At 41.6% G+C, this 20,623-nt stretch overlaps 1 protein-coding gene across 1 annotated transcript in view; it reads left to right on the top strand.

Moving 5' to 3' along the window:
- Positions 1–15,507: 15,507 nt before the first annotated feature.
- STARD13 (StAR related lipid transfer domain containing 13) overlaps positions 15,508–20,623 on the top strand; it is a 157,484-nt gene continuing 152,368 nt past the window's right edge. Inside the window, exon 1 of the mRNA XM_079973366.1 lies at positions 15,508–15,529. The gene's annotated coding sequence lies outside the window, so the exon portion shown is untranslated. The remainder of the gene's footprint in view (positions 15,530–20,623) is intronic.

Here is a 20,623-nt window from a genome sequence, read left to right as displayed (position 1 = left end):
GGAAATAAGGGGAAGCTCAGAGCTCAAGAATTATGTGTTTCAGCATGGTTCAAAATGTCGCGTTGTCTACGTACAGAATAATTCTGCTTACACTGGAATTTTATTTTTAACTTGCTGGCAATAAAGAGAGATGCTCAATGTACTTTGAGAGAGGAATGATTTAGCACTTCTTTGCATGGCCCTTAAGGGAAAGAGATCATAACAGAGCAATAACAAAGAAGTTTACTGGCAGGTAAAAGGAAAGAAGACAGTTGCCTGAGAGGATTTACAGTAAAGGCCCTATTTATTTAAAGTAGGTGGCATTTTCTTTGACTCTGTGAGCGGGGATCAGCATAAGGATTTAACTTGCAATGCCACTTATAAATAGTGCAATAAACACTTCCCAGAGCCTCATTTTATCAGGGAAATTCCAAATCCATACACTAACTGAGCCTTACAAGTTGCTATGTGAGCTTTGTAAATATTTTATGTCAGTTTTAGGCTCAAGGGCAAATATCTCTTTTGCTCTGCACTTGTGAAGAACTGTATGCTGAAAAACATGGCTATAAAATATAAGAACATCTTTCATATTCACCTGCAATCCTTCGTGGACTAATGCTAATTATTTTAATAAATCTGACAGCCTCGCCCGTACATTGTGAGAACATCGGTCCATACTTCCCTGACGTAAATTTTCTTCTGATTTTTGCAAAAGGTTCCCTCAAAGCAGTCACCCATTCTGCCCCAAGTTCAAAAAGTAGCTTAGGAGCCCTAGGTCAGTTCTTAGGCTCAATTAAACTTCAATTAGCCAGCCTTCATCTCTGAGTTATGACAAGTATGTGTTGTGCATGCATCCAGTCATAGATTCCACTTTGAATTATTATTAATATTAATATCATTATTGCTACTATTATTATTTACTACTTACATTTACACTTACACTTACTGTTTTTAACACTTGATTGTGAGCCGCCCAGAGTGGCTGAGGAAACTCAGCCAGATGGGTGGGGTATAAATAATAAATTATTATTATTATTATTATTATTACATGACAAAATGGCTTCTAAACAGTTTACAAGTATAAAATCAATCATAAAGTTCATACAGAGTTAAAACATAATGAAACAATTCCATCAAAACTTTAAAACATTCATAATGTAAAAATGCAATAAAACAAGCTTATTAAAACAATTAGATCAATGAAACGATTAAAACAATTAGATCACAGGTGCAAGTTCAAGGCAAACAGGTGTGTCTTCAAGAGCTGGAGGAATGCCAAAACTGATGGGACCTTTCATATTTCAGCCAGGAGGGTATTCCACAACACTGGTGCCACATAGATACAGGGCATGGCGCCATTAGCAGCTGCCATCTTTCTCTAAGCGACTGTACTCCGTAAGGTCTTTAATTTCACACTTGGGAGGGATGCCAGCTAGGCCATTAAAAACCACAGTGCTTCATGCGCTGCTTTTGGCCTGGCACAGTCCCCAGATGTGTTCACCAGAAACACAGTGCTGATTCTCTGACCTGGCTGTTGCCTCTCCCAGTATCAAATGAGCTTTCATGCTGAGAGGGATATTTAGCAGGCCAAATTCAGAGTGAGTGGTACTGGGCCACTTCCTAGCTAGTGCAGAAAGAGGCAACTGGATATCAACACAGCTCTGGTATATTCCAGAGCTTAGGGTGAGGAAACAAGCTGGGAGAAGGCTCGAATGTGGAGTGTAGGAAAAATCCAGTCAAATGCAGTCGAACGTTGAGTCTACCTAGTGGCAGTGAAGGTAGCAAAGCTTTGCTGACTGTTGCATCCTCACTGTGCTGTCTGGCAAAGCTTTTCTCAGTAGTGTGGAGCCTCCTAGAGTCTGGCCCAAAGCAGCTAGTAGAATGGACAGCATACCCTCCAAGCATCCCAATTTTCTAGGGACAGACTCGTGAAAGCCATCCCAGCTTCTGATTTAATCCCGGAATGTCTCTATTTCCCCCTCCAGTGGCACTGCTTCCAAACTTGGGGAGGATGATGGACTGGCGCTTGTCCTGAGTGGTGGTGGTGGTGGCAAGGAAGCATCTTGCTGCCTCTCCATGAGAGCCAGTGTGGTGTAGTGATTAAGAGCGGTAGTCTCGTAATCTGGTGAACCGGGTTCGCTTCCCCGCTCCTCCACATGCAGCTGCTGGGTGACCTTGGGCTAGTCACACTTCTGAAGTCTCTCAGCCTCACTCACCTCACAGAGTAATCTGTGTTTGTTGTGGGAGAGGAAGGGAAAGGAGATTGTAAGACCAGTCTGCATAGGACTTAAGCAAGCCACTTTTGATAACAGACATTTGCACCAGGGTGCTCTGTACAAACTTAGAAACACACCAAATAGGTTGGCTGGAAAACATATCATGCCAACATTTTCAACTTGTGTTTAGCCAAGTATCCTAATGACATAAAAGTCACTTTTTAAGAAACAAAAACAAAGCAGGTTCATAGTTGCTTTAATCAGAGGCTTGGGTACCGTTGTCTGTGGCCTGAACTGAAGATGCATGATATCATTACTAATTCAAATTGAAAACACAGCTGGGCTGGGGAGCCAAAGGAAGTATGGTTCGGAAGTGGAGCGTTTGTGTGAGTCATGACATGTAAATGTGCGTGGCAAGTCATTCCTGATAATGTCCAGCCAAACCACAGTGTTGATGTTGGAAGATTTGGCGTGGGAACTACAAGTATAATCCTGACTCCCCGTCCCACAACTTCTTGGCATTTTATTTGTATTTACTTTTACAGTAACGTGGTATTCTCAGATGTCCTCTCTTTTCATTTCCTCTGACTTTATTTATTTAACTCTTGTTATTAGAACAAAGGACCCTAAGGACGTTAGTGTTCTATATAGAAGCTGAAACAGTATTTTCCACATAGCATCTCCTGTTTTCTGCATGAAAGGAAAAATTCTGTTTTTCGCCAGGAAGACTTAAGTTCTTCTTGATGATCTCAGACATCTTGTGTTGACCCTTTTCCATCTTGGCAATTAGATGCATGTGACTTTATTCTTACTAGTTGTCTTTGTGGCATCAGTTGTAGAATTGGTCCTCCTCCTCCTCCTCAGCAATCACTTGTAGCCAAGTAAGTCTTCCATGAATATGGTCTTAACAGTGTGTCTGTAAGTGACTGTCCATGACACCTGCCAAAGTTCTCTATTCCTCGCAACTGTTTTGTTTAAAAGGTGTTTTTGGCTTTTGGGGGGAGGCTGTTTGAGAGTGGGTTGCTAGTTTGGGTTTTTTACTGTGCTTTCAGGCAGGGGAGGAGGTCTGCAGATTGCCAGTTTTTCTTCTGCAATATTACAATATTTTGAGTACATACAACAGTTTCTTGAAAAGTGCTCAGAAGCTTGGAACCTCAGCCTTAATAGAGAAAGCATTTTTTAATTTTGGTAAGTTTGGTTGTTCTTTTCCATCAACTTTAGTAAAACCTCAATTTATTTTTAAAGAACTATCTTCTAATCCTATATCAACCAGGTGATGTGGTTTTTTAAAAAATATATTAACTGTGACATGCAAAAAAAAATATATTGAAAAGTAAACACACTTTTTAGGGTGGAATTCAGCTAATAAGATCATTCCATTGGGCAAGCAATCTTCACTTTCCTCCCCCATTTTCTGTTTTGGACTTTTCCAGACCCTCCAGAGCAGATTTGCAGGAGAAGGGGGAAAACACAGTTATGCTTTTGGGAACCGGATAGTTGAATCTGGCCTTTAGTGTTGCATAGTGCTAAAGGGTTTCATCCAGGGATTTTGACAACTGGCACAGCTGTTTTTCATTCCTGGCCTCTCCATATGGCCTGTTTATTAAGCATTCTTCCTGATTTGTTTGTACAAAGCTTGCATGGAGCTTGTATTTGATGTCTTCTGGTTATTTAGCTTTCATTCAGATTTGTTTGTGCAGATGCTGCACAACTTCCTGTCAATCAAATGCATGTTGCGTTATACCTAGGGCTGCCTCTGAAGATGGTTCAGAAACTTCAGCTGGTGCAGAATTCAGTGACCAGGTTGCTCACTGGGGCAGGATAGTTTGAGTATATTAAACAGATCCTGGCCCAACTGCACTGGCTACCAATTAGTTTCTGGGTACAGTTCCAAATGCAGTTTTTGACATATAAAGCCTTAAACGGCTCAGGACCACAGTACCTCAAGGACCGCCTCTCCCCATAGAAACTGACTTGGACTCTGCAGTAATCATTTGAGGCCCTTCTTTGTGTGCCAGAGCATGGGTGCCAACTTGAATAAATGGTGCGGGGGGAGGTAAGCAGCATCCCACATAATCACAAGATGTTGTCAGAATAAAGGAATGCTTAGGAAAAAACCACCAGGACTTCTGCCAGAAGTCACTACTGCTGATACTAGCGGTTATCAAGTGACACAAGGAAGCCAATACAGATTGCATATACACAACTTTTTGATTTGAAATCAATGGAGACTGAGTACCCATTTTTTCTACATAGTCCACCCAATCTGTACCTTGCAATAAATTGGAAAGAGATTTATATGGGGGGTGGGTAGAGGAAGATCTATAGAGAACATGAATTGCATGCAAAAGTATCTAGGAGCTCAAGAGAAGGTAAAGGTCTTCCCCATTACCTACTACCTGTTTATTATTATTTTTACTGGAGATGCAAAGGATTAAACCTTGCATTTTCTGCATGCAAAGTGTGCATTATCCTCTCTGGGCTCTTCCCATAGCTGTCAACTTTTCCCTTTTCTTGCGAGGAATCCTATTCGGGATAAGGGAATTTCCCTTTAAAAAAGGGAAATGTTGTCAGCTATGGCTCTCCCCTAGGTTCAACACCTTACTTTACTCCCTCAATTAGGCCCAGAACTGGTAATGGCTTTGATTGACCACCCAAAAAGACAGCCTCAGTGCATCTTTAGAAGATGACCAACTACCATTTGCCCCAAACAATTGGAACAGCAAGTTTTTCTTTCAGAGAGAATTTTTAGAAGGAGGACATAAATTATGATAGGCACATGCAAAACATACCGTTATACAAGTATTTAGGGATGCCACACTCTTGTTGAAAGCAAAACTAGCCATAGAACTGCTAGAAGTGTTTTATCACTGGGGCGTGGGGACTGAAAGGAAACCAAAAGAAAATGTTAATAAGGTTATTTAAATCATTAGTAGTGAGACAGTGCCTGCCTTCAGACTTAAAATCTCTATAAAAAAAATAACACACATGGAAAAATGAATGAGGAGAAAAGAGGCAAACTTGGGCATAAAGTAATAATAATAATAATAATAATAATAATAATAATAATAATAATAATAATTTATTATTTATTATTTATACCCCGCCCATCTGGCTGGGCCTCCCCAGCCACTCTGGGCGGCTTCCATAGAAAGCAAAAATACAATAAAATATCACACGTTAAAAACTTCCCTGAACAGGTTCTTAAAGTTCTTAAAGTTGCGCTGCCTTTTGCAGCTTGCAGACCGTTTCCTGAAAATGAACGAGTGGTTTTGGCTCAGCCTTGCAATGTCTTCCTTTGACATTCCCCAGAGAACAACAAATGTAGAACATAATGCAGATGGCGCTGTTGCATGTTGGAGATGGTCAGAAGCACAGTAGTGCAAGGTTGCCTCTCGCATGTATAACTGCCGGGTGTCTTCCAAACTCCAGCTCGGCTCAAGCCACTCATCTTAATCAAAAGGACAAACCAGAGGGCAGCGCCTTGTACTGCAGCCAAGGTCATAATCTAGAGAAGCTGTCAAGAGAAATCGGGAATTGAAATGAAGCGAAGTGAAGAGTGAGCATTTGAGTGCAGCAGAAGGACAGGAACGTGCAAGAGAACATAGCAGGCTGTGTCATTTTTCTCAGAGAAATATCTGATTTAAAATAAAATAAAATAAGATGGATCATTATTTCTAGATACAGTACCTCTGGTTACGTACTTAATTCGTTTCGGAGGTCCGTTCTTAACCTGAAACTGTTCTTAACCTGAGGCACCACTTTAGCTAATGGGGCCTCCCGCTGCTGCTGTGCTGCCACCTCGCGATTTCTGTTCTCATCCTGAAGCAAAGTTCTTAACCCGAGGTACTATTTCTGCATTAGTGGAGTCTGTAACCTGAAGCGTCTGTAACCTGAAGCGTATGTAACCCGAGGTACCACTGTACACACATTATGACTGTGCTGTAAAAATAAAGAAGAAAGTGCAAACCAGTTCCCCAGATAATATCCTGCCGTTTAAAGATCTCCTTGCTATTCATTTCTTTTAAAATATGTATTTCACTGGACATAGTGTATCTCCCCCGCTCCAGTACCGCTACCAACATTTGCATCTTTGTTTAAAGGAGCAGCTGACCTTTTATTCCCACACCACCAGTGCTCACTTCCCTTCTTTATGTGTATCATCTGGCTACCAAAGCACAGTAGCATAGAAATTCTAGCCTCTGAACTGGTTGTTGGGAGTAAAGCAACAACGCTTGCAATAAGTTGCCGGAACCAGTTAGGGGCAATAGACAGAAATAGACAGGAAAGCGCTTTATTCTTCCCTGCTGGTTCCTTCTTAAGAAACTACCTTTGTTGGATTGGGTTCCCTACCCTCCAAACGCAAGCTTTGCTTCCATCCTCCTCTTCCAGTCAGTCAGTGTTAGATATTCCTTTTGTTAACTTCATGACTCCATGATGGCCGCATGTCAGCTTGTACTAAGAACAGTTTTTGTTTTAAGTAATAAAGTTGCTTTATTGTCTCAACCAGCAGTTGTACCAGACTATTTATTTCTGAATTTGGCTGCTACACACACACATACACCAGTTGTTAGCGGGAAGTAACTTTGAAAATCAGGGGTGAGGAGCTTGTGGCTGCCATCAGACCCAGCCAGCGCAGGAAGATGATAAGGTGTCAGTTCAGTTGGTTAGAACATGGTGCTGATAATGCCAAGGTCACAGGTTTGGTCCCTGTAAAGCTGCATATTTCTGCATTGCAGGGGGGTCTGATTAGATAATCCACGGGGTCCCTTCCAACTCTAAGTAGTCCAGCAATATCTGGAGGGCCACAAGTATCCCATGGGTGCTGAAAACATTATCTGTCTTCAGCTTTCTGGGAACAATCATTTTAAAAAGGTAAAGGACCCCTGACAGTTCAGTCACGAACGACTCTGGGGATGCAGCACTCATCTCACTTTACTGGCCAAGGGAGCTGAGTTTTTCTGGGTCATGTGGCCAGCATGATTAAGCTGCTTCTGGCGAAACCAGAGCAGTGCACAGAAAAGCTGTTTACCTTCCTGCCGGAGTGGTATCTATTTATCTACTTGCACTTTGACATGTTTTCAAACTGCTAGGTTGGCAGGAGCTGGGACTGAGCAATGGGAGCTCACCCCATCGTGGGGATTCGAACCGCCGACCTTCTGATCGGCAAGCCCAAGAGGCTCAGTGGTTTAGACCACAGCACCACCTGCACCCTGGAACAATCATTGGAGAACTCTTAATCTCAGGGTCGCAGGTTTTAGCCCCACATTGAGCAAAATATTCATGCATTGCTGGGGGTTGGACTAGATGACCCTTGTTGTCCCTTCCAGCTCTAAAATTCTATGACTTCAAAACTATGGACAAGCTTTTTCCTTTATGAGGCAAGCTGCCAAGGAAGCTGTGGTAGAAGTTAAGCATCCTTTATTTTCTGGAAAAATGGAGGTAAGAAGATGTTGAATACGATGGACTCCATGCACCCATGGGGTTGCATTTATTTTCAGGAATATCTTCTCCCCCCCCCCCCCATGCCTTTACTGCTGTCTGTATTGCAGAAATGTGGTAAGTGAGGAGCATTTCCTGGTGAACAGACAAGGAAAATCGTCACCTGCTTAATTTCTTCAAGCCAGGAAGTTCTTAAAAACACAAGAGCTCTCCTTGGCAGCCGTATTCATTGCAGACAGTCATGTACTGTTCAACATGTCATTTGTTCTGCAGAAAGCTGCAATGCAAAAGTGTAGCACCACTGCACTGTACCTCTGCAGCTGTTTTCAGTGCTGTGATACAGGATGCTCTTGACAGGCGTCTTCATATAGCACTGAGATTATGAGACTAAAGTGTAAGGCTCTCCATTGTTCATTTGGCACTGATTGAGACTAAAGTGTAAGGCTGTCAGAAATATGCTGTCAGAAAGAGACAAAAGGCTAGTTTGCAAAAGGGAACCTAAAGGTGTTTGCACATCATTCCTGCTCTCTCGTTTGCTCACGTGGAGTGAGGTGGGTGGGGGAATAATCCTGGCTGCTCTCCTCTTTGACTCATAATCAGCCAGTTCATCTGCTGGTCCTTGACTATATTTAACCATTGATTTGGCCACTTATTAGCATATCTATTATTCATCTTCATTTGACCTCTTTGTAAATGTTTTATAAAAGGGCATTTTAATAGTTCCTGCATCCCAGGGTTAGCCCTCTTTCTAAATGCCTTGAAATGTAATGGATGTACGGAGAATTATTTTTCTACAGGATATAGTTCTCCTGATTCTTATGTTGATGTGGGGTAGTAGGTCCTCTGCCTTAGAAGTGTGACTCGTTGCTCCCTGCCCTTAAACACTGCCTGTATACTTGTAAATAAAGGAATATTTGTTTTAAAAAACTGCCAGTCATTGCAGACAAAACTCTGCTAGATGGACCAATACTGACTTGGTATAAGGAACCTCCCTATGTGTTATTTCTGGAGAGTCTGTTATTGTATTTTATGTCAGGAAAAGCACTCATAGACAGGTATGTTGTCTCATTTCTTTACATGTCTCTCCTTATACACTAGCTACATCATGACACCTTTGTCCTGTAAAGAGCAAGCCAGAGTACTGTTGGATAGCATCCAGGAACTTGATGACAACTTTAGCAGGCTGAAATTGCTAAGGCAATGCTAATGGTTTGTTGTGTTAACACGTGAACACCTGATTTACTTTCCATGTGTTAAAAAAGAAACAATAGGCTTTATTCATCCATTTTTTGGAAGGAATAACGTAATGATTTGCCATATGCCCTATTTTTCTTAAATTTTTTTGTGTGTGTTCTGTTTTTGCTTGTGTATAATATGTTTTATTTGCAGGGTGCATGTGTGTGATGAGCACATTACAGCATAACATCTGCACAAGTTTTCAGTTACAGATGTTATCAAGTGACCCAAAGGCACATCTAATTATCCAGGGACTCTTCTTCTTAATGTTATAGGTGTATCTCATGACTCTGAAGCCTAGCATCAAAATAAAAATATATTGGGATACATTTACCATATGAGCAATGTGTAGGTAATGGGAAAAGCAAGAATATCAATGCGGGGGGGGGGGGGGGGGACTAAAATACAAACAGCTCAACTACCCTTCCTTGCCTGCTTCCAACTAGAATGGAGCACCCAACTGGAACTGGTGAGATATAATCAGATTCACAAACTCCATTAAAGACTCAAAAGTTTTCTCGGACAGAGACTGCTGTGGGTGCTGATGACTGTGCAACACGTTAGCCCTAGAACAGCCTTTTTGCTTCGTAGCATCCGTTCTTAACTTTGGGGGTATGTCAGAGAGGCATGGAAGGCTCTGTTTGCCCTACAAGTCCTCTATCCCTTTCCAAAAAGAATTTTGTGTCATGAGGACATGCACTCCTCTTTACTCTGCATCCCGTGTGTTAAGTTGTGGGTGAACATATCAGACGACAGAGCAATTCTTCAAACAGCTCTTGTTTATTCACAGGCTAGAACAGAACTGAACTGAAGGGTTCAGTCAGCCTGCTTATATAGAGCTCCAGTACAACGTAACTGTAACAATTTTCTAAAACTACGCAATCACTGAACGTCACTTTCGATCCCTTATTTGCATAACTATCTACAGTATCCCTCTGCTGGCCCAGGGTGAGAACTTCAATACATAACACCGTGCTATCCAAGCACTGGTTTGGGAAGCAGTATACGCACAAAGTTAGCCATAATTCTGTCATTTCTTATTAAATACTGCATTTTGACACATTTCTCCCCAAACCAGCCTCTATCCAAATTTAGAAAAAGAACGACCAAGCTGCATCTTAAGCTGGTAGATGGCTATGCAGCCAAAGTCACGCAAGTGTTTTCATTTTACAGATCAGATCTTGATTCAGTGCTGAAAGAAACACTATGACCCCAAAGCCAGAGGAAGGACTAGGAACCCTTATCTTTCAGATTCTCCATATACGTAAACCAGGGGGTGGGGACTGGTTTAATTAGGCCTGGCAGGGGTTTCAGTTGGACCTCTCAGACTGTTGCCCACAAAACACACCCACCTGGCCAACACCTGATATCATATATGATGTCAGGTGGGGGCAGATAGGGACATTGTTATGAAGGAACAACCAGACACCAACCACCATTTGATTTCCTATGCACTGCAAACAGCCATTAAGTCTGATAGGTGCTTCTTTATTTGACCATGCATCAAAAGAGTGTGACAACGATGGTCTTATAACGCTACCTGGTACACATCTGTGCAAAGAGAGGGACTTGTATACAAGCCAATCTTTCAGATCTACAGCAATAAGCCAGCCTAAGGGTGTGCATTGTACCTAGCAACATATAAAGCAAAAATAAAAAAATAAAAAATTGAGATGCTGAATCATTTGTTTGCAAAGTGCTCTAATTTGCTTTACAAATGACAGTTCTCTTTCTCAAGCTCTGGGAGGAAGACCTTTCATTGCCTACAGACAGCCACCCAATCTTAAACAACTCCTAACCCACAATAATACTACAACCAGACCTAACACGGACACTGGCACCAGAGCCTGCAATAAACCCAGATGCCAACTTTGCTGCCACATACACCCAGACAACACCATTACTGGCCCCAACAACCTCACACATACCATCTCGGGACTATTTAATTGCTCATCGTCTAACATTGTGTATGCCATCAAATGCCAACAGTGTCCTTCAGCTCTCTATATTGGACAAACAGGCCAGACCTTACGCCAAAGAATAAACGGACATAAATCGGACATCAGGAATCACAAGACAGAGAAACCAGTAGGAGAACACTTCAATCTCCCAGGACATTCTATACAAGATCTCAAAGTAGCTGTTTTACTACAAAGGAATTTCAGAAATAGACTGGAAAGAGAAGCTGCTGAATTGCAACTTATCACCAAACTTAAAACCATGGAGAGACCTGGTCTGAACAAAGACCTTGGATTCTTATCTCATTATACATGACAAAGCCATTTTTCACCTTCTCACCCCTTGCTTTTTCCTGTAAGACCTATTGCAGTCGTTAAGAGTCGTCAACAGGCTCATCACAGCTATCTGCCAATCACCCATTCCCACCACCCTTCTGAGTAATACCCCTCCCCACCTTCTCACTATATAGAAGGGTCTGGAAACTTCTGTTTCAGTGTATCTGAAGAAGTGTGCATGCACACGAAAGCTCATACCAAGAACTAACTTAGTTGGACTTTAAGGTGCTACTGGAAGGAATTTTTTTTTTTGTTTTGCTTTACAAACATCATCATTCTAAACTGCGCCAGATCAATTTAAATAAAATGAATGGTTCATGTTTTTAATTCACATAGGACAGACTTGGTGGGGTGGGGTGGGAATCTAATGTTCCCTCGGAAATTGTTTTTAAATTGCCTCCAACGCTTTTCAGACGCAGCAAGGATTGCCAAAATGAACTGGTACCTTTTGCTCCTGAGAGAGGCAACTGAGCGAGAGAATGGTTTTTATAGCACTCTGCAATGCAGACAAACACATAGCTTTAGAACTTCTATAGCAAAGCTGAACGATCTTCTGTGCTTTTCATCAGTGTTTCTATTCTAGGCAGGCACTGCACAGGCCATCTCAATTGTTTTGTGGAATTATATACGTTTTAAGTGATTGAAGCGGTGCACTTGAAAGGAGGCTAAAGACTTCCTGAATCTCTTTGGGTAACCCTTTTCTGCAAGGTTGATATTCCTAGGGATGGCAGCTATTGCAAACAAGATAACCAAGAAGAAAGCAAGAAGGAAGCTGTGTAGCGATTTTGCATCTTACTGAGTTTAACCAAAATGTGAGGCAAATATCTTCAATCATTGCTACTTTATCTGCTAATTCATCCAGATGGTGTCAGATCTATCTGGCCAGGCAGATTTAATTGTCATATACACCTCCTGTATTAAACTTCATGTTTTCCTGATTTAAATCATGTCCCAAAACTGCTGTTAGCCACGGGGAAGCCTGTGAGTTCCAGGGGTTTCCACCCTTTTGGGGCCTGTGTGAATATCTGGAATTTTATATTTCTGATTATATATGATTATATATATTTTGATTATATGATGATATATACCTCGGCTTACATATGCTTCAGGTTACATACGCTTCAGGTTACAGACTCCGCTAACCCAGATATAGTACCTCGGGTTAAGGACTTTGCTTCAGGATGAGAACAGAATTCGTGCTCTGGCGGCGCAACAGCAGCAGGAGGCCCCATTAGCTAAAGTGGTGCTTCAGGTTAAGAACAGACCTCCGGAACAAATTAAGTACTTAACCCGAGGTACCACTATATCATATATTTTGTAGTTTCATATTTTGATTTTGTTCTGTGAACTGCCCTGAGACCTTCGGTTATAGGGCAGTATAAATAAAATAATAATAATAATAATAATAATAATAATAATAATAATAATAATAATAATAATATTGAAATAATGCCATGGCCCCTGTCTCCTTTTTATTACACACCCATGAGAGACATCAAGAAAGCACGCACACTTTGCTTTTCTATGAGGTTTGTGTAAAAGTGGAATCTAGTAGAATTACAACAGATCCTCTGGAATTTGCATGATTATACATCCTAAAACTGCTGTCAAATAAAAGCTTATATTAGTAGACTGCACAGAGGTGGGCGGAATCATAGGTGCTCTACTTGACAGCACCACAAAAACATCATTTGAAAGCACACCTGGTAATGATTTTTTACGTGGGACGACAACCAAACCATCAACAAATCGCACAACTCATCTACGGGCATCTGGAAAGCTCTGGATCTGTGATTTTTACAGTTCTGTGATTTGAGGTTGGCGGGAGAGGTTCAGTTTTATGGGATTCAATTTACGTGTGTGTGTGCATGCCTTGTATATCACCTTCTCTCCCTCCGAATCCTGTGGCTCCCTGCTTTCTCCCTCTGGCTGCTCTGTTCCACAAACAGTCTCCCAGGTCACTTCCGTCTCTGCCTAACTCAATCACTTTCCCAATCACTGCTCAGGGGTCTTGAAAAGAGAAAACTGCTCTTCCAGCTTTCTCCTTTGGCTCTATGTACTTAGAGGCTTTGTGGGCACCAGCAGAATTCAAGGGCACCACTGATCTCATGGGCACCAGGTTGGCAACCAGAGGTTTGGTACTCAGACTTTGGCAAACCTAGGAAATCAGAGTATTGGCCTGAGACAATTTTATGCAAAGCTAAGGGAAACAACTGTTATTTTCTTATTCAGGTAAATCAGGAGTAACTCAGCTGTGGTCAGAGCTTCCAAATCTCAGCAAGAAAGAAAACGGAATTAAGAATTTTAAAATTTGCTTGGCTGCTGCTTATTTTTTTAACTGCCATAAGCAAATTAGACAGTGCAACCCTATACACATTTATTTGAAAGTAAGACCTTTTGGACTCAGTGAGATTTGCTTCTGAGTAAATAAACATATACAGTATAGGGACACGCGTGGCACTGTGGTTTAAACCACAGAGCCTAGGGCTTGCCGATCAGAAGGTCAGCGGTTCGAATCCCCGCAATGGGGTGAGCTCCCGTTGCTCGGTCCCAGCTCCTGCCCACCTAGCAGTTTGAAAGCACATCAAAGTGCAAGTAGATAAATAGGTACCGCTCTGGCGGGAAGGTAAACGGCATTTCTGTGCCCTGCTCTGGTTCGCCAGAAGCGGCTTAGTCATGCTGCCCACATGACCTGGAAGCTGTCTGCAGACAAACGCCGGCTCCCTCCGCCTATAGAGCGAGATGAGCGCCGCAACCCCAGAGTCGTCCGCAACTGGACCTAATGGTCAGGGGTACCGTTACCTTTAAATAAACATATTATTGCAATGTAATAATATATTTAATACTCTTGGTACTCTTAGTACTATTTTGAGGTGTCCTGTAAAAGCACTAAATCGAAATTCTTGTGTGTGCCATTATTAGTCATATTTGCAGATGCTGTCAGGTTTTTTCCCACGCAGTTGGGGTCATGCTCATTCATAGTTTCTATGGCTCAGGCTGATGCTTTCCATTCAGCTTAGATAAATTGCTGTCTTAGTGTTCCACGAGTGCCATTTCCTATAAGACATTATTTCTATAAATTACTTTTCATCTGTCAGGTTTTGTGTTCCCATTTGGAATTGGTCAAGAGACATAACTGTATTTTTTGTTGATACAATTTCACAAAAAGAACCAGAAATCGTAGGAGGCAGAGCTGGATGATGGGGGCTGACACATGCTCGAAGAGAACTAAGGCAACTGTGACACATATTTATGTAATTTCAAAACTGCTTGTTCTGTGTCATTATTTCCATGGAAATTTTAAAATCACAAGCCTTATTATGACAAAATAAAACCCCAACAGTTTATCCATGGAACTATCAGGGCTTTTTCTCAGCCAGAACTCACCGAAACTCAGTTCCTGCATCTCTCAGGTGGGCGCCATTGCCATTCTAAGAGAACAAGGGAGGTGTTCATGGTGAGTTCTGGCACCTCTTTTTCTAGAAAAATACCACTGGGCACTATGGAAGTCCATTAGCCACATCACTCAAATATTGTAGAGTAGACCATAAAAATGAGTGTGCCTAACGTGCAGTAAATCATTCAGAGAAGACAACTTGATTTAAAATAAAAAATAAAAAATCAGAGCCCCTAATACTTGAGAAGACAACTTGATTTAAAATAAAAAATCAGAGCCCCTAATACTTGAGAAATGTTTCACATTCCTAGGCACCAGATATTATAGGTGCCAGCCCTGTGAAGGGACAAAAAGGTTAGTGTTCTCAGGCGCTAGCATCAAATGTTTTGAGTGCTCAGGGATTTACCTACATAAGGAGACATTGAGAACTCTGTGTTATTGGAAGAACTAACATCACCAAATTCCACACACATGAGCTCTAGCCATTTCACCTGTAAACTTGTATATACTGTCTGCCTCACAATATTCAACTGTATTGTCCCTCAGCATTTTAAAGCTGGCTCTTTTTTTATCTGACACACTGTCTTTGTTTCAGTGTTTTAACATTATATTAGTGTTTTAAACTGTTCATGGTGTTAGCCACCTTAGGGATCTCAGCAGCCAGAAGGAAAAAAGGGACATAAATATTTTAAATGAGTAAATATCTGTTTACAACTATAGGTCGAGCCCTTAATTAAAACCTTTTTTGGCAGCCATCTGTGAGTTCACAAAAAAATCTTTATCAGTACCTGTTGTTTCGCAGCATTAGAGTCGGTCAGACAACGATGGTAATATCTCAGAATTTAATATCCTCTTTTACTTTGGGTGCCTCTGCTATTTCGAAAGGAAACAAAATGTTTTGCCAACTAAGAAACGTAATTCTTTCTTGCAGATGCTGTCTCAGGAGTTGAACAGAGAAAAAGCAGGTAGGTCTTTCATGGTTATTATATATAGTTCACATGTCACACTAAACTATAGTCAGTTGTTTGTTGTGAATGCAGAGATTGCTCCCACTTTGCTCTTCCCCCTGCACAAAGAAGAGCAACAAACCACGATCCCTGGTTTAGCATCACATCTGATGTCACACTAAACAAGGGATTGTTGCTCCCAAACACGACAGGAAAGGAGCAAAATGGGAGCCGTCATGGTAAGTATTTATTTATTTATTTATTTATTTATACATACACACATACATACCCCACCCTTCTGGCTGGGCCTCCCCAGCCACTCTGGGCAGCTTCCAACAAAGATTAAAAATACATTAAAATGTCACACATTAAAATTTCCCCTAATCAGGACTGCCTTCAGATGTCTTCTAAATCTCAGGTAGTTCTTTATCTCTTGGACATCTGATGGGAGGGCGTTCCACAGGGAGGGCGCCACTACCGAGAAGGCCCTCTGCCTGGTTCCCTGTAGCTTTGCTTCTCGCAGTGAGGGAACCGCCAGAAGACCCTCCGCGCAGGACCTCAGTGTCCGGGCAGAACGATGGGGGTGGTAACTCATGATGAACGATTCTACTGCTCATGAATTATTTCCATGTACTTTTTAGGAGGGAATATAGGAGTGCATGGTAAAAGAGTGGGTACCAGGCATTTTGAAGTTGCTTGCCATCTGTGCATGGGTGCAACTGCTGCAGTTCTGGACAGGCTTGTTCTGGTTTATATTTTATATTTTATTCATTACCAACCCCCCCCCCCCACATTTCTCTCAACCGAGGGTTGGGGAGCTTTTCATGCCTGCTTCAAAACAGTACAAGCCCCCTGAATTCATTTTTGGCTCAGATTAAAAATCTGAGATGGAGAAGATACATGTTGGCAAATACAAGATGTCTCAAAAACATCACCATGAGAAGATGAGAAGGCATTACGAGCATTTTGTCAGGGACCAGCAGGGCTCTGAGGAGTGTGTGGTGGAGGCAGGGATGTTCGAGGCTGATCCAGCGGAAGGAATCAGTGATTGGTGGGGTTTTGTGCCTCTCATGAGGCAGGAGCCAGGGCTGGAGAAAAGGGAAGTGTCCCAGAAAGTGGAGACAAAGAAGTAGACGGTTCCTGGGAGAATCAGGCTAGTCAAATCCCCTCCACCCCTTTTCCCACTGTCTCCCAGGATCAGGAAGGACTTGAAGAGGCAGGCACAATGGCACCTTCCATGTGGGTGAAGTCACAGGTTTGCTTGTGTGTGCCCTTCAGACACGGGAACTTACATTTGGGTGGAAGCATGGTTACACTGTTGCTCCAACCGTCCAGCTCAGAGCGCAAGCCTGGGAAGGGAATGGCAGCTGCTTAGTTGCCAGAAGTGTCTTTGTGTGTTTGGTGCACCTTAGAAGCTACTGTAAGTCTGTGCTTTGTCAATAATGAATTAAACTACTGGCCGTTGGTCCTCCTTGAGCTGGGTGTGCTCAGGACACATTTTTAGGAATGGTGAATTTTGCTGCAAATTTCATACCTAATCTTTATGCTCACCCAGTCAGCCTATAAGCCTTACTGGAAAACTGTGAATGTTTTTGCACTGATTATTTTTTTTGAAAGCTGAAGCAGTTACCGTAATCGAAGCAGGTCATGTACTAAACAACTGTGTTTGGAACATAACATAAACCAGATTGTCAATGGATGACTCCAAAAAGAGAATGGGAGCAGTGATATTTGGAGAAGTACAATGGTTCTTGGAAACCAATGGCATATGCTTGGAGAGTCCCTCATAAAAAGAGTGTTGATGTGCACAGACAGAAAAGGAAGTTCTGGCCTTAGTCAGTGGCTGTTAAATGCTCGGTCTGTCCATCTGTAGAAGGCCACTAGAAGGCAGAAACTCAGCACAGGGCCCTAGCAGCATATTGTTCAGCAAGTGCTGGTACCTGTCTCTCCTGTCTCTCCCGGGATTCAGACATGATTTTCTTTTTCCAGCCTCTGCTGCAAGACTTGAACTATTGAATATTAGACAAGAAAATGTTCTGGTAGTAGCAGACACGTTATCCAGGGTATTTCACAGTACTGACAGATAAAATAAAGATGAGGAGTTTACCACAATTCTTGTCAGAAAAGCAAAGCTGCTGTCAGTGTGTCAGAAGAAAATGTGCAAAGAATTTGCAGTTGTCACATCATGGTGCAGCAAGCAACAAAATATCACCACAGACTGGAGAGGTCATTACATACCTGCCCTGTATTTTCAATTTTAAAAGGTGCAGGTCCGTAGCTTGAGGGTTGTCCTGGATCTGTTACTGTTGCTTGAGGCACAGGTCACTTCAGTGGAACGTTGTGCCTCCGACCAGCTTTGACTAATGGCTCAGTCACTTCTCTACCTATAGACAGAGGTAACTTGGGTTCAGCGGTCTGTGCTCTAGTAACCTCTAGGTTATATTGCTGCAGTGTGGGGTTGCTTTTGAATACGATTCAGAAAGTGCATCTGGTGCAGAATGCAGTAGCCAGATTGCTGGCAGGAAATAGGCAGTTCTGACCAAATGGCACCTGTTCTGGCACAGTTACCCTGGTTGCCATTATGTTTCTGAGCCCAATTCAGAGTGCTGGTTTTAATCTTAAAGCCTTATATGGCTCAGGACCCCCAATGCTTGACTGACCATCTCTCCCTCCAAGGTCAGTGGGTATGGCTTGGAAAAGATTAGGATGCATATGAGACAGGACAGAAATAAGCAGGCAAGCAAACAAACAGACCTCACACACAGTCACGAGAATCGCAGCTTTTGAAGCCTAATGGTGCGTGCATGGTGCTTGGAACAGTTTCTGTGTTAAACATACAAAAACCCTTAAAAGTAAAGCTAATATTCTAAAAATAATGCTAATTCAAGTTTAAAAGAACAGCTGACTTTTTACCATACAAGTGGATTTTGCTTGAGTAACTAGCTTGAACCAGCTAGCTTAAACCCTGTGGTTTTGCATAGCTCAAATTGTCATGAGCCAACGCACATTTTGTTCAAAAATTATATTATTCACCTATTTGAAGAACAACTATAACTAAGGTATCAGCAGATGAGGGAACCCCTTTTATTTATTTATTTATTTTGCAGCCAGTGTCAAGAGCTGGTATGTGTATATGCTGACAAAGATGCTGATTTAGCACGTTGGATAGCTCAGACCTGGAAAATGGAGGTCTTAATTGGCAGTTCTCTTGTTGAGCCACTTTTACTGTCATGTCAACAAAATGCTACGGTTGTTAATCAAAAAACATAGTTTTCTCCGTAAATGTCTCAACTCTTATTTTTGTGCACATTAACTTTTATCTACTATATGTTATGAGTCTGTCTTTTGAATGCCAGGTTGGTACTTTCAGAGGGGGAAATATGCTTATATTATTCTGAAGCGAGACCTGCTTTCTCTAAATGAGTTGTTTGGATTTAGTCATGAACTATTTTCTCTGGCTGTTTCTTGAATTATCTACACCATTTGCAGGTTTGCCTTTTGTGATTTGCTCTCTTGGATTTGTTTTTTTTAAAGTAATGCATCTATTACTTTTTTGTGACTTGGTTTTCATACTGAATAGATCTTGGACACTCTGATGGATGACTCGTATGATTCTTCTGCTTGATCTTCCCATGCCTTTTTTTTTTTTTTTTTGGTAAAGTTTCTTATTTTATGTTATAATGTATCTAAAACACAGAAAAGAATTATAACAGCAGACAAAAAATAAAAGATGAAAAACAAAATTACAAAATAAGCATGTGGAATGAGTAGTTGCACATGAGTTAAAAAAACAAAGTACAAGACTATCAACTTTAGCAGTTCGTCAAGTATAGTTCCAGATTTGTCAGGGTTGTGACAAGGGCTTTTTTTCAGCTGAAACTCACCAGAACTCAGTTCTGGCACTTCTCAAGTGGCTACCAAGGTGAGTTTAGGTACCTCTTTTTCTATAAAAATAGCATTGCTTGTGACGAATGTTGTCTTGAAAATGATGGTTCCACTGTGTATGTCATAAAGGAATGCCAAATCATATAAAAAGTGCCTGGAGTTTTTAATCCCTGTTGAAATTCATGCAGAATTTTCTCCATTATAGTTATATTCCAGAGTAAGAGGTTCTAAGCATCCAGTGTAAGATTTAGGGCTTATTATTGTGTTTATTTTCCTGTTTTTAATGCTACTGCGTGTGTCCTGCTAGCCAATGTTCCTTTTAATGAATGATTTTAGAGTGTTGTGTTGTGTTGTGTTGTACTGTTGTACTGTTTTATTGTTGTTAGCCGCCCTGAGCCCGGCTTCGGCTGGGGAGGGTGGGATATAAATAAAAATTATTATTATTATTATTATTATTATTATTATTATTATTATTATACATTGTATACTGTACCTGTTGCATTATGGAACTGTGCCTGTTTGATCAACATACTGCCAATGTTGCACTAAATTTCATTCACACTCGTGGGTGTGGTGTGGCACAACTGTGGGCACCGTTGGACATATCACCACTCTATGCGCACAAATGCTTCTGCACCCTGCATGATTTGCTCATTAAAATGGCAGGAAAGAACTGTAGGCCAGAATATTGTCCCATATTTCATCACATTAAAACTGCAGGAAGATTGCAGCACAAAACTCATGATCTGATTTTCCACGTTAATGGGGATCCATGGGGACATCTTTCTTGAAGCTATTCACATGGAAATGAGTGTTAAACCTCTGCTAGATTCCACTAGATTTCCAGAAGCGGCTTTTCACGTCATGTGAAAGATCACATAAAACACAGGAGTGATCGGCTAAGGAGACGTCAGGAAAACTGAATGAAACACAGTCAGAATGCAGCCTGAATGTGTTGCACAAAGCAGCTTTCTATCTCAGAAGAGGCCTCCCCCCACATTCTCACACAAGAGGGAATGTTTCTTCCCAGAACATGTCTGTTTGTGATGACACATGCAAAATCCATTTGAACAAAGAGGGTGTGCTCCCCCCCCCAAACTTTTGTTTTACTTGTGTGCAAAACCTAAGCAGGTTTAATCAATTAATGGATAAAAACTTTATTTCATCATTCAGCTAAGATCTCTTCAATCGAGTGGTAACCCTGCTGTTAAGTTTAGTGCTGGAGGA

This window comes from Podarcis cretensis (assembly GCF_951804945.1).
Source record: "Podarcis cretensis genome assembly, chromosome: 4".
NCBI classification, from domain to species: Eukaryota; Metazoa; Chordata; class Lepidosauria; order Squamata; family Lacertidae; genus Podarcis; species Podarcis cretensis.
This window is presented reverse-complemented; position numbering and strand designations above follow the sequence as displayed.